This window comes from Drosophila novamexicana, unplaced genomic scaffold (genome assembly GCF_003285875.2).
Source record: "Drosophila novamexicana strain 15010-1031.04,08,12 unplaced genomic scaffold, DnovRS2.1 tig00004560-arrow-pilon, whole genome shotgun sequence".
Taxonomy (NCBI): Eukaryota; Metazoa; Arthropoda; class Insecta; order Diptera; family Drosophilidae; genus Drosophila; species Drosophila novamexicana.
In genome coordinates, this window is record NW_020825054.1 from 2,286,129 (window position 1) to 2,301,146 (window position 15,018).

Consider the following 15,018-nt stretch of genomic DNA (forward strand, 5'->3'; position numbering starts at 1 on the left):
TAAAATGTGAAGCACGCATTAAATGATTTTTTATATAGATCCTTGGAAATTAATTTCCATTTCCACCAAGGAGGAATGCAAATTTTTTAAAAGTGTGATACACTCCTAAAATGAATTTGATAATCTTTAAAAAAGAGCGAGGCCGATTGAATGGTAAACAAGAAAGTGTCATAAAAACGCTTTTCGCCATATATATATCCACACTTGCGGCTGAAATTTCCCGGAACCCCGTCTAAATGTGCACCTTCATCACGAAAGGTAACTACTGTGCCTTAATCACCAACCGTCAGTCAGGACAAATAGTTTTAAATTTGGAGAAAATCAACTGCAAAGATAACTAATTAAGAATATTTTATTTACCGAAAGCTTTTAAAGCTTGTCAAACTTAAAAGTGCATAAGACACAAATAATCAGTACTTATTCTTGCCTGTACAGCATATATATTGTTATACTTTTTATTTTTTTACCTACATATCATATCATATCAATTTTTTCTTAACTACATATCATAATTGGCAATATTGAAAAATTTATTTAAACTTGTTGTCCGTTGAAAGTTTGATAACTTTAAGCTTTAAGCCCAACGGTCACACTATTTCGTCGTGGTCCCGCCAAAGCAAATGAGCATATTCTTATAATTACTATATTGCAAATAAATGGAAAAATAGCTTATATGCGAAATGGCTTGTCTAATTTTACTTATATATTTAATTTCTTCCAAATAGCAGTAAAATAAGCGTTTATATTATTATTTAGAATAAGCCGCCGTTTTTGTTTGCACCGACAGCGTTGCCATATGTGCTTAAACTTATTTCAGAGTTTAAAAAAGAAAATTTGTAAAATTGGACTTGAAATAATTTTAAAAATAATATAATATTATATAAATATTTAAAATTTAATAGTTTTTAATATATCATGTGGATCAGCACATCAATAAATCAATACTTGAACAATATTTTCAGGGCTGCCTTACAAAATACGCGCTTAGTATATTTCTACGCGTTTTCGGTATTTTCAGTTCGCCTGAGTATTTCACAAGATGTTGGCTTAGAGTTGCCACTGCGAGTTAGTTTGCTAGAGACATCCGTGGTGTGAACATACTTTTGTATGTGGAAGTTAGCAACAATTTAATTCTGTGCTAACACTTGGCAACTCAAAATACATATGTATATACATAAATAAAAACATATGCAGTTGCAGTGCATATAAGCAACAAATTCAACGTGCGAGTCGAAAAAAATATAACAAAAAATCGCAGCAAGAAAGAATCAAGTGAAAAATGTAGCAACAAGAAATATAATTTGCATTGGTGCCTGTATGTGTATGTGTGTGAAAGAACGCTTTTAGTGAGCAAAAAGCGCCAACTACGAGTAATCTAATGCAGTGGGTAACTTCTGAATATTGAATTAATAAGGAATTTAAATAATAACAACAACAATAGGAAAATCGAATCGAGCAGCAAAAACGAAATGCGCGTGTAAGAGAGTGAGAGAGCAAAGAAATTTGGGCAAACGTCAAACACACACACACACTACAAAACAACTCACACACACGTGCCGCTGCCAACGTCGACGCGCCGTCTGTTGTGTGACCAGAGTTGAGACTCTCATTCGCTCTCAGAGTGTTGCTGCGGGGGCGGTGAAGCTGCTCGGCAATAAGTAAACGAAAAGAAAAAAGGAAATGTGTGTGCAGGCGATTAACATTTAATTTTTATACAAATTGCATGTTAAATGCTTGTGCCTCGTTTTGGGAGCATTTCGTTGGACGCTGCTGAGTTGGCAACACTGTTAAAGAGCGCAAACACACACACACGCACACAGCCAAACTGCATGCCGTCGTCGTCGTCGTCGTCGTGCCTCGCTCGCTCGCTCGCTCTATTGCCGCTCGTTTTAATTTTCCTCAATGAATGAAAATTTTTCACGGTAAAGTGGTCGTCGCTGTGCCAGTCGCAGTCGTTTTGTTTTGCCGTTTACGCGAGCAGCGCGGCGGAGTCGAACGAGTAAAATAAAATACAAATATTATAAAATACAAACAAACACACACTCATCGATTTTACACACTGTGCATTGCGTTCGTATTATATTTGCAGCAGCAACCGAAGCAGAATTTAATAATTTATATGTTAGTGTTGCGAGTTGTGAAATAAAATTTCTATGCCATTTTGCATAACAAAAACCACAACGCAACCAGCCCCTGGCAAAATAAAATAACACGAGTGACAAAAAAAAAAGAATCACACACAAACACACATACAGACTTACCAAAGTATACGCAGTCAGCAGAAGCAGCAGCAAACGGACGCCTACGTCAATAAGCAAAACGGTAAGCGCAAATTCTCACACACAATTTTTTCTCTCCCTCGCGCTAGCTTGCTCTCTTTGCCCTTGTCGTGGCTCGTGTTGTATATTTGCCAATTGGAAAATTTCATAACTTTGTTTTCCAACATGCGAAAATATTCTTACACACATACACAAACACACAAGCACTTGCTCTTACGATAGGCAGCGGCAGCGGCTGCGGCGCTCGCTTCATTCATTTCTGCGTTGCGACACACATACAGACAGGAATAAGCAGGCGTAAATTGTGAAACTCTCGCACTCTCTCGCGCTCGCCTGTTCACTCATGCTGGCTAAAATAGAGTGACCATAGTGCATCTGCTTTGTGTTGTAGCTGGTCAGGCCAGAGAGAAATCTTTTGATATTCTAACATGTCTATTGTTGTTGCTGTTTTTGTTGTTACTCACTACTATATTGACATACAAATTATACCGACAATACTAATTTTTGTTCCTTTGTTGTTGTCTCCCATTATTATTTTTTCGCTTTACAATTTTCGCATAATATTGAGCGCAAAACAAAAGCCACAGAAGCTTGTCGGCTTGACAATAAAATTAAATACAATTCGTAAAAATTAAGTTGAACAATGTACAGATTATTTACATCTAAATCTACATACATACATATGTATGTATGTTCAACGAAATGCTTTGAATTATTGATTATACATTTTAAATTCTAAAAACATATGTAAATAGATATATCTAAATTTTTCATTGAGCTGACAATTACACAACAATGCACACAAATGCAATTAGAGGCCAATGCAAATGAATTTCCTGCCAATGTGCGATCAACATTGTCCACCAGCCTACGCACCACTGTGCAACTCACTCGCTTACTCTCTACGAGCGCTGGCTCACTCACTTCACGAACACGTGTGCAAGTGTATGCAAGTGCCTGTATAATTAGCACTCACTCACTGCAGCAACTGTGTATCGCACTCCGTTCTTCTCTCTCTCTCTCTTACTCTCCCTCTCGCGATTCTTATTTGCTTTTGATTGTGCGTGAGTGATAATTACCAGCAAATTACTGAACGCACTTAGCAACAACAACAATGGCACTGAGTTGTAATCGATGTACGGTGCATATATGAGCCAGTAACGGCATATACGACAAGACCGCAACTCGTGCTTAATTGACATTTATTATTTGAGTTTTTATTCTCACTCGGGAACTAATTATTTTTATTGACTCTTCTGTGTATATACATATGTATGTGATTGTATATGTGTGTGTGTGTGGGCGATGCTTTTGTTTGGCAATTCAAAAATGAAAAAAAAAATATAAAAATAAAATACTACATGAAAAAATAAATAAAAACAATAGCTACAATTTGCCACTTGCGCCTGCTGCCGCCGCCTCCGCTGCTGCTGCATTGAAATTGTTTGTAATTAGAGAACATTCGGAGTGGTCGAGTTTCTAGGAATTTTAATGAAGCCCGCAAAAACTGTTTGTTTCACATAAACACAATTGGCACACACACAAACACACACACACACACACACCGATAACATTTGAAACAATTGCCAGACCCGACAGCGACACTCGGCGCAATCGCCGATGTCGTCTTTGCACAATAAATAACCAAGAACGTTGCAGTCGAAAGTTAAAGACTGCCAGATACCCTGTTCTTGCTATCGCTGAAAGGTGTTTTTGAAAACTAATAACGATGACCTTTAGGTCCTTGGTCGAAAATCTGCTTTAGTTTAAGTTTCTCTTATAACAAATATTCAGGAATATCAATTTATATTATTTTTATTGAACTATTATATTAAACGTAAATTAAATATATATAGAAAAAAATATTTCAGTAAAAATAAAAAACTATTAATGAATTAATTCACTAAAATAGTCAGTGCGCAAATATACTCGCTTTTTAAAATAGTGTTAAATAAATAAAATTAACTTTAAAGCACATTCACGATCTTTGCTTATATTTATTAAGACTTGATGAGGTTTGGTATTGCAATGGCTGACAATTGTTGATTAACAAATTGGTTTTATTTATGCTATTTTTTCTTTTACAAATTGATTTTGTGGCAGAAATCAGCTTTATTATACTGCGCACGTTTTTCTAGTTTTTGTTGTTGTTGTTTTTATTCTGTTTGTGGTAGTTGGGCCTATTATGGCAGGACAAGTGCGTTTCTTATGGCTAGGGGCAAGTTTCTCAACTACACTGAGAAAAATATAAGCAAATCTTTTATTCTACACTGTTAAAACAAGTAAGTTTTGAATTTGATTTAATCAAGGAGGGCTGCAAATGTATTTCCAAATATTTCCTTAATTCAATAAGCAGATAGCTTTAATAGACTGCAAGTTGATTTAAAGAAAACATCAAAAAAAGAAAAAAACAATAGCTTTTCCATAATTTAAGATCAATTATCTCAATGTAAACAAATGTTACTAATGTAAGACTTCAATCTTTAATCTGACTTAAACCTTGAAGCTGTCTTCTTAGACTTACAGTTGTATTTCATATAATTTGTCATATATTTGTTTCAAAATATGTCTCACATAAACCTCCGCAATAGATTATTGTTCACATTACGAGATCATTAGAGCATACGCAAACACATGTATTTATGCTTAACTTTAATATAAATCCATCACAAATAAAAAAAACTTAACTGGCTAAATCCAAAGCCAAACAAGACAAAGCCCAGACAGACAGACGAGTGAAAAAAAACGAATCGCTGCAAAGATCCGAAATAAAAACACAAAATAAAAATAAAAACATTTTTAATGGTCTTATGTGTCTGAGCTCTATTGTAGCGACTATACGAAAACTCCATGCTCACGTCCAAATGCTCATGGCATCATGGGGCCAACAGCAGCAGCTACAACAACAACAACACCAACAACATCATCATCATCATCAACGCTGGAGATTGATGCGAAGAAGACGCAAGAGAACCGACGCCAACGGCAGACAGTAGTAAATCAGCTAAATGATGCATTCTTAGGAAGCTATCGGAAAGTGGGTTTTACTTGATATATGATCAAGTTTGCAACCTGATCAAATAGCCTAATTTCGAAGTCAACATTTCGTACATTTTTGCGAATGTAACATTTATTGCTAATGTGAAATATGTTGCGTGTACGTTTTCCCATTAGAATCCACATTTTAAGAAAATATAACATTCGACAGAAATGTTGGTATTCGTACGAGTAAAAGTAGCATTACCATAAACAGCTGATAGAGCAACGAAGGCAAGCGGTAACTTTAAATATTAGTTTTCAATTATACTAATCGCACAGTTTTTAACATATTAAGATGCCCAAATCCCTAAAAATCCATTAAATGGAATCCCTACTTCAAAGCCGAAAACGCATCAGCTGTTTATTTGAAGAAACGGTACTTTTGTCATTGTGGAATCGCAGAATGTGAAGATTGTAAATGTAACATATTTTGAGCATAGGGGAATCAGGCTAAAAGGCTGTATACTCCTATTTATATTTTATGAAAATCGATAGTATTAGTAACTAAAATAAAGGTTAACTAAATATTTATCGTTAATATTTGTTACATATTCAATATATGTTATATCATATTTTCTCGGTTAATAAAATTCACATATTCAAGCTATATGCCAAAATAATAAGGCTAAAAAACTTGAGCAAATTCTGAACATGTATGAAATTTAGATCTTAAGGCCCTCACTTCACAATAATCGTTTGGTTTGATATGTTGCTGTAAAAAATCAAAACTTTCTTTCCAACACTTTAATTGGAATAGGATACTTTAAACGTCGGTGTGAACTTCTTTCGGGCTGCTTTGTGGAATTCTGCGAGTTGAATATCATTTGTAATGCCTGTGCTAAGGGCACCAAAAGAATTCTTGCCATTGGCGATGGGCTGGCAGATCTCATCAGCAATCAGCCCAAGATCCAAGCACTCTTGAGCATTAGCTGCATTAAAAAGCGGATGGAGCCAACAACAACAACAAAATTACAGCAAACGCGGCAGAAATCGAAAAAAAAGAGTCGATAAGCAGCGACGCGTCGCGTATACGCAGCGTAGTGAACGCCTGCCTGTGGGCATTGGTATGTATGCATGTGTGCATGCATGTGTGCGTGTGTGTTTGTGTGCCATTGTGCTTGTTGTTTTTGTTGCCGTTCTACTACATACTATAGTATGGTATGTACTATGTACGTTTAACACCAGTAGCTGTCTGACAGCTTGGCTGCCGACAGAGTCGCGTCGTTGTTGTTGTTGATTTTTTATATTTATTTTATGCTGGCTTTTTGTTCGATTTTTTTTCTTTTCTTTTTGTGTTTTTTTGAAGTTCAAGAATATGAAAAGCAAAACGCGTAAAATGAACTAAACGAAAAAAAAGGTAGCTGATTATATGATGTTGCCAACGCATGCTCTCTGTGTACTTTAGCGTTTATATATACACACATATATATATATCTATATGTGTGTATGCATGCATATGTGTGACGCTGGCGGCGATTACATACACATAGACACATGCCTCGTAAACGCGCTGCCGCTGCCTCTCGCACTCCTTCTGCTTGGTGCTTTTCTTCTCGTGCTGTTGCTGCGTTGTCTCATCTTCTTGTTGGCTTTTGGTCATTTTGTTTAGATTTGTTGCACACACACACACACACACTCACAAACACACAATTGTTTGTGTTAGTTTGAACCGGTTCCACATTGCGTTAGTTGCTGTTTTCTGTAGCTCCTGTCATTCTTGTGGTTGTGTTTGTAGTACGTGTAACTTGTCGATACGTTTATTTTTGTTGTTGTTGTTGCTGTTGTTGTTGTTGCTGCTCATTCGTTCGCTTGCTCCGACTCGCCGCCACATTCTACAAATACAAGCAGTTGTATTACAACCAACTTCTTCGACCACATCTCGACCATTGGAGCCTGTAAATAATCTGTTTCTTTTTCTGTGAATGTATGTGTGTGCGTGTGTATTTTTATATATGTGTGTCTAGATCTTGTTTTTTTACAGTTTAAGGCTTAACAAAACACTGGAATAACCCATGTGTGTATTTAATAGTTACTAATAGTTACAATAAAGTCGTTCAACTGAATATTGAAAATTAGTTGATCAGATTTAGTTAGTATGTGCAATATAATTAGTTAAAAAGAAATACAACAATCACAAAAATTACATAATGCAGTAGTCATACAAAGTGTTATATCAAATCACGACAACTGCATTGGTATTGTTTGATTTTATATTAAACAAATCAAATATCAATTGTTTCAAATTTTATAGAAATCTGTCTAGAAAACTTAAAAAAAAAAAGTTAAAAAACTGGCCAAATAAGAACAATATTGGAAATTGAAATTATAATGACTGAAATACAAATTTATATTCCGAAATTATTGTCTTATTTTTTGTAAATATTCCAATACTACAGCATCCAATGTATTACGACAATAATTTCATCAGTAATATTACAAAACTTCGAGTAATAACTCATTTAATATGTCTAAACAGTCTCTTAGCACAAATATCAAGCTATTATTTTGCTGCTTATAATAATGAATCAACATTCTTTTGAACCTCCATAGTTTTTCTGCCTGATTCAAATATTATTTATGATTCAGTTAACCGCACTGTGAATGCTTAGTTGAGTTTATTCCATTCATTGCCCCTGTCTTACGTCTAACCAATTTAAAGATTTAGTTTCTTAATCAATTGAGTGAAATTCCTTGAATTAATTTTTAATATATTTTATACCACATTTAATTACACAATAAAGTTATATTTATATTCGAAAAGGGAAACTCCGGTTTTAATTTGTAATAGAAGTGCTTAAATTAGAATAAATCTTAAAGCTCGCAAGAAAATTAAAATAAAGGTAACACCCGGAACAGGTCCAAAAACGAAGCTTCAAATTATATGGAAGCTTCGATAAATGTTTGAATATGTGGTATTATTGTTTACAATCATTAACATTATAATTGCAGTTGACATAGTCAAACCCCAATTCAATGCAACTTTTGTTTTTCTTTTCTGGTATTTTATATTTCAATCGCACAATTTATGGCTACTCCTCAGTCTTCGTCATGCTGAGTGACCCTAATCCGCACCTGTATATCGTTTGGTCTCTTCGAAGAGAACAACTCCGACATGCATTTCGTAGTCTCCAACAATCTCCAACACGCTGCTGTCGGCGTTTCTCGGATCATTAATTACGTCTGCCTCTGTCGCCCATTCTCTGTTTCTATCTGCCCCCCTCACTGCCCCTCACAGCAGCCATCAACAAACAGAACCGGAATTTTCAAGAAGGAAACAACAAGTTGGCACTCACCAACTGAGAGGACGGGCCTGTTGCCTGTTACGCCCGCTCCCTATGCCGTTCTCGTACTGTCGCTCCGTGCCCATACGATATTTTCTCGAACTTTTCTAATGCGATCGGCTCGACGTTCTTATTAGAACTTGATTGTGTTTGTATGTGTGTGTGTGTGTGTGTGTGTGTGTGTGTGTGTGTGTGTCTGCTGTCTGTGTCTGCACAAAGGCTGCTCTTTGTCTGCTGCTGCGCGCGCGAACTGGAACTCGAGTTGAAGACCCGAACTCAAACTCGATCTTGCATTGTTCGTAGTTACCAGTTTCATCAGCGTCTGGGATTTTCATACACTGTAGCCAAAAAAAAAATAAGAAATATTAGAGGAAAACATATCTAACATAACATAACTAACGAGCCGGTTCGATTGAAAAACACAAATCCGAATCAAACCAGAAATTTTAATTATTATTCGTGTAAGCAAATTAGTTGAATAAAGAATAGCCAAATCTGAAATTAAACTGAAACCTTTTTGTAAAAAAAGTTTTATTGAAAAAAACAGAATTACTTTTAATTTGTATACATTTTTGTCTGGGACACAGGGTATCTCATGGTCGTGCACTCTTATCTAGCGCATTTTACTTGTTTGTATCTACAAAAGTTTAAGCCTCTTCCACTGCTGCTGCTGCTGCTGCTTGTGGTGCTGCCTTTGTGGCATATATCGCACGCATACATATTTGAGGCATGCGTTATGCCTATTTTTACTCTCCTTTTATTGGCTGCTGACCTGCCTCCTCCTCGTCCGTCCCCCTCTTTGCCCTGGCACCGATGAGTAAGCGCGCGCCCTCATTAGCATTGGAGCATTATTCACAACACTCAAAAGCCCCTACAATTTTTTTTTCTTGTTATAAGGCGATAAGCCGTTGGAGACTTACTTCAAAAGAGAGAAATATCATGCGGCAGTGGGTTTCTTCTCCGAGCTTCAATTCGAGTTTTCAGCGCATTTCCTAGAATATCCAAATAAAGAAGAAATAAAGCAAAACTTGTTCCAAATGCCGGCTCCAAAATAAGTTTCAATGTTTGCCAGCACAATGTCATAAATTATAGAATTTGGTACTCTTAAAAAAAAAAAAAACAAAACAAAAAAAACATAAAAGAAAACCAGTCTTCGGCTAATATTCTGTAATAAAAATCCACAAACATACAGGAAACCAACCTGGCCTGTAGCACATTGTTGATAAAGCCAAAAACGTTGCCTTTTAAATTGTGAATTGATTGTTTAGTGATTTTCTGGTTATTTACTGGATTTTTATAAATGTTTGCGGATTCAAAATTGTTGCCTAACAACTGCAACAGGTATTACATAAATTTTGTATCAGAAATAAACTTGATGGGTTTATATGCACTTCTAAAAAAGATCTGTTTGTCTTTGCCTTGCGAGGCAGTTTTAAGCCGATAAATTACGCTTTAGATATTTTTAGGATAGATCTTTCTTGCAGGTAAAACCCAGAAAGTGCCAGACAATAGTTATTCAACCATCTTAAAGATAACTTTAAAAATAAAAAATGTAGTAATTTCCATATCTGCTTAAATAATTATTAACATCTTCCTTGGGATCCTAAAAGCTGTTTTTGGCACAGGTCCAACCAATTGGAAGTGAATAGACTCTAGAAGGATTATCAAATATAGTAAAGCGCAGCAAAGGAACATTTGAAACAGAGTTATGAGTAAATGAAGTTCGAATCCAAATTAATACACAAACATAACTCGGTCTGAGCTAAACACATGTTATTTTTCGTACTGCCAGTTTGTGTTTGACTTTTGCTATGTTACTTAGCACATGTTAACATAAATACGTAACGATCTAATACCCTTTTATTTCTATAATTATATATTATATATACATATATATATGCCTTGATGTTTTGAAAGGGAACCAAAGTATTGGGCAAATATTTTCTGATAAATGGAAAATAAGAAACAAAATAGTGGCGTCAATTATAATGTATCAAAATGATAAGTTAGTAGATTAAACTGTTGAAAATAACATCGGCATTTTATATATACTCCGATTTCCGAGCTATGTGTGAATACCACCTGAATCACTTGAGTATTACGGTACTACAATCTTATTTTGCTGTGTAATGATTAAATTAAAAGCTACATTTTATATACTATACACAATGGAAAAGTATTGTCGCATTAATTACACAATTACACAGAATTACATTTTTTGTTACCGCATTAGATGAAACAGATATTATTAATAGATATTATTTGCCCCTAAAGCCGAAATGGATTGGAAATTTGTTGAATATATTCGCCATAACTTTCGTGAATCTCAACCGGTTTCAAAAAGCCGTAGGCCAGCGAAATGCCAACCTATTTTGCGACAAATAAGACCCGTAAACATTAAGTAATTCAAATAATTACATTTTAAACATTACTTAGACCATTTAGAACCGGATTTCTAGATATTATTATTTTATACCTTGGCATATTTTAGTATTATTCTATTATTCTGAAGATGTATAACTGCAGGGGGTCTGGCATTTATTTATTTATTGCTGCGCCTAAATCGATTCATCTTATGCGATGTCAAATTAATTTATCTGTAACTCAAATATGGTTTATTCTCAAATTTTGCTATACTCGCTGCACTATAAGTATTAAACACGTTCCTATCAGAAATTCTATTAAAAACTGGCTCAAGACGGACAAAAAGCTTGATTGATTAATTTATTAGTTGAATTTAAGTCCAGTTTTAAAGAATTACATAAATCTTTTCTGGAGCATCAATAAAGTAAAGTATTATAAAACAAATTGAAGCTACGGGTGTTATACCTTTTGAAAGGTCTTGAAATACAGCAAAGTTTTTTAGATTTTTGTTCGATTACAAAGATTCCGTCTTTGGAAAAGGCTGACAAAACTGTTTACGAGGTAAACGCGGCGCAAACATTCAAATATATATACCTTATACTATAGAAATATATATGAGTATAAAACCGAAAAGAAGAGGTGAAAAAAGCGGACGAAAATTATAACAAAATAATCAAGAAATATATTGAAGCAACAACAAGAACAACAACAGAAATCGACTGAAACACGCTGATAAGTCGTATGTAATTCAAATTTGTATTTAATAATGATAAGCCGGCACACAAATACTTCAGAAGGGTATATAAGGCATATAGGCATAGGGTCTACACACAACACACATATATATGTATTGGGACGCGTGTTGTGCATGTGTACAGCGAATTGTATTGATTTCAATGCCCGTTGGGCACACACGGAAAATCAAGTTAATACTGTCACACTGTCTTTTGTGCACTCTGTCAGTCACTTAGTTGGTCAGTCAATCAATTAGTTCGGTTGTGCTATCAGTTTGTCTGTCTTGAAATACTTTTATATATGTGTGTCTATTGCCTTTTAGTTAAATAGGCAAGCTAAACGCAATTGCAAATATGCATATACGTATATGCAAATTCAAAGATACAAAATTATATCTGATTCGACCAGTTCTCATACGATTACTTTTGGCATTTGTATAGCCTGAACCCGTTATAAATGTCTAAAAAGGGTATAATGTTTGTTTGGTCAAAAATGCATACGACAGGCATAAGGAAGCATCTTCGATCAGGATTTGGACGCATCAATTTGAAATTGTATGATATGAAATTGTAAAATATGTATTCTCTTATAGCATTCGCATCATATAATTCGAATATTTGACCAGTTTGATTCATTTAATTTGGTGTGTATGATCTCGTATAGTATACACAGATCATCAAAAGTTTCGATGCTTTCCCCTATTTACCCAAAAGCTGGCTAAATGGAAAAAACGCAGCTATTAATTTGGGCTTCGGTATACACACTCATTTGTTGGCCGTATTCATGCCCTGGAAGTTTCATAAAGATTTAACTACTAACACTGAAGAAAGCTAAAGAGAGTTCATTTTATATAGATATTGTGGTGTATGTAGTATGTATGTGTGTATGTACAAAAGACAGCTAAAATGTTTGCAACGGCAGCTTGAAGCTGGATTCAGGTTATCTTCAAATCCGACACTCCCGACTAAAGCACTCTTGTTATTGCTCTGCTAGTGCCAAGTGTATGTCAGTATGTCTGTCTGATTTGTTATACGATAAATATAATTCCAGAGGCACATGGCAACTGCATATGGCCTGTCGAATACTTCTTTAGCTGTACGAGTATGTTGCCATATACATGTATCTTTGTATGTGTGTGGAGTAGTGCAAACAAACCTATGTGGCTATGTGCGCACACATGCGATGAATTCATTCTTAATAAAGAGCACATCATTCACTCAAACGCGCACACACACACACATCGAAAAGTTTGAGTATAAGTTTTATCTGCTTTGGAGCGCAATGAATGAAAGGCGCTTGGGTCATAAAATTTATTGTATCAGTAGTTTTTCAACTTTGAGCACAAACAGCGAATTGCATGCATTTCGTCGTGTTCGCTTACATATAGAATAATGTCTAATAAACACCGTTTTGTGTATTTATATAACATATAATTAGTTATTAAATAATTGCGCCATAAGCTCACAATAATAAATTCCGCTCGTTAAACGCTTTCTGAAAGAGTTCATGCAATTCATGTGTTAATAATTTTAACTTAACAATAATAAACAGTTCGGTCTTAATTTCATTAATAACCTTATATTGAAAAGAAATGATTTAATCTTATATATTTTTGAATGGATTGTTCAGCAACATTTTTCTTTAAACCCGAAGAAAGTTTCTTTTTTATGCCACAGTCAAATACATAAAACTCCCTCAGCTTATCCGAGCTTCTTTTTGAGCTGTGGGACTTATCATTAAGGGCTCGATTAATTCGAATAAAAACCATATAGAAATAAATATTTCTAGTGTTTGTTACACTTATCTGAAACAAACAAGCTTGTATTAAAACTTGTCAATTAACACTCGTGGGTGTAACGAATTTAGTTCTACGAACTCTTCAATTAATCTATAAATTATATTAAGTTGCATAATGTTTAGTCCAATGATGTTTACTTAGTTTATAGTATTGATTATTTTACCTGAATTAAAATATAATTTTGTTTGTTAATTGCAATCATACAACAAATTAATTGAATCAATGTTTTAACCAATTGAAAACAGTTAATGATCAACAAAAATTGAAATTCTCAAAAGCTTGCGATCATTAACCATGCAAAGACCTTAAATAAAGCGAAACAAAAGTAACCTCAATGGTTGTGTTGGTTACTCTAGTCGTGCTCATTTAGTGACTGATCATCAGTTCTATGCATACAAATGGCCAGATATATAATTTATATATACATCTATAATTGTATATAGACTAAAGAGCGGTTAAGCGATTTCCTTGACTATTTTGGCGTCTCGGCCGAGTTGTGCGTGCTTTAAAGCGCCACAGTGCCAAAAAATTGAATACGGGTTTCTACACGTTTAATACAGGTATCTATACATACATGCATGCCCACCTATATTTGCATATATATGTATGTATATAAATGGATATAGGTATGTGAGCATATCTATAGTTATTACTCACGGCACGTCACAACAAATATAAATAAAATATTAAAATACTCGCCGCGACACGAAAACGAAACGAAAACTAAAAACAAACGAAGTCAACGATAACTCCAAATTAAGATATGCTTAAAAAGCACAAGAAACTCGCACTTGGTTATGGGGTGGTGTGTGGGAGAGGAGGGGCGGGCGTTTATGGGGCTCGTTGGCCGATTGGGCGCGGGGGAGGTGGCTTATTCAGTGGAGACGCTGGCAGTTGCCTCGTAAACTTGTTGACAACAACTTTGCTCGATTATCGTTGTGTGTGTGTGTGTGTGTGTGTGTTTGTGTGTGTGCTTCTTTGTTGGGTGTTGTTGAAAATCGGCTGTTACTTTATCTATAAAAAGTGTGTTTATATTTCTATGTGTGTGTGTGTATTTATGGGTGTGTGAGTGTGTGTGCGTGTGTCTGTGTGTATGTGTTGAATAGCGGTGCGTTTTGTTCTAGCAATGGGTGGATCGCTAAGTCATGAATCAAATCTTACGCAAAATATACATGTATGTTTTTACCTATAATAAAAAGCATACTTTTTTATATTAATTTTCAAAGTAATTTATTAAACACATTTATATATTCCTTTTACTTTTTACCCTGTGCTGTGCTGGAATTTACCAGTTGGAAATATTTAATTTTAGTTTTTATTGATTTAACCATAATTGTTATCTTTATATATATTTCTAAATTTCTTATGTAGATTCCTTTAAATAGTTTAAGTTTCATGGGGGCTCGATTCCTAAAACGAATGGCTGGGGTCTATTCAAGAATGCATACAAAAGTAATTAACAAAACAATACATATATGAATAATTACTGCTAATAACCATTATTCTTCGATTTTTCTTTTCT

General features: G+C 34.8%; 1 protein-coding gene across 2 annotated transcripts in view; it reads left to right on the forward strand.

Moving 5' to 3' along the window:
- Window positions 1–1,111: 1,111 nt before the first annotated feature.
- The window catches only part of LOC115770647 (putative transcription factor capicua), a 58,268-nt gene continuing 44,361 nt past the window's right edge, over window positions 1,112–15,018 (forward strand). Inside the window, exons 1-2 of one of the 2 annotated variants that reach the window (XM_030716008.1) lie at window positions 1,112–1,383; window positions 2,090–2,322. The gene's annotated coding sequence lies outside the window, so the exon portion shown is untranslated. The remainder of the gene's footprint in view (window positions 1,384–2,089; window positions 2,323–15,018) is intronic. The other variant, XM_030716009.1, reaches the window with a different exon arrangement.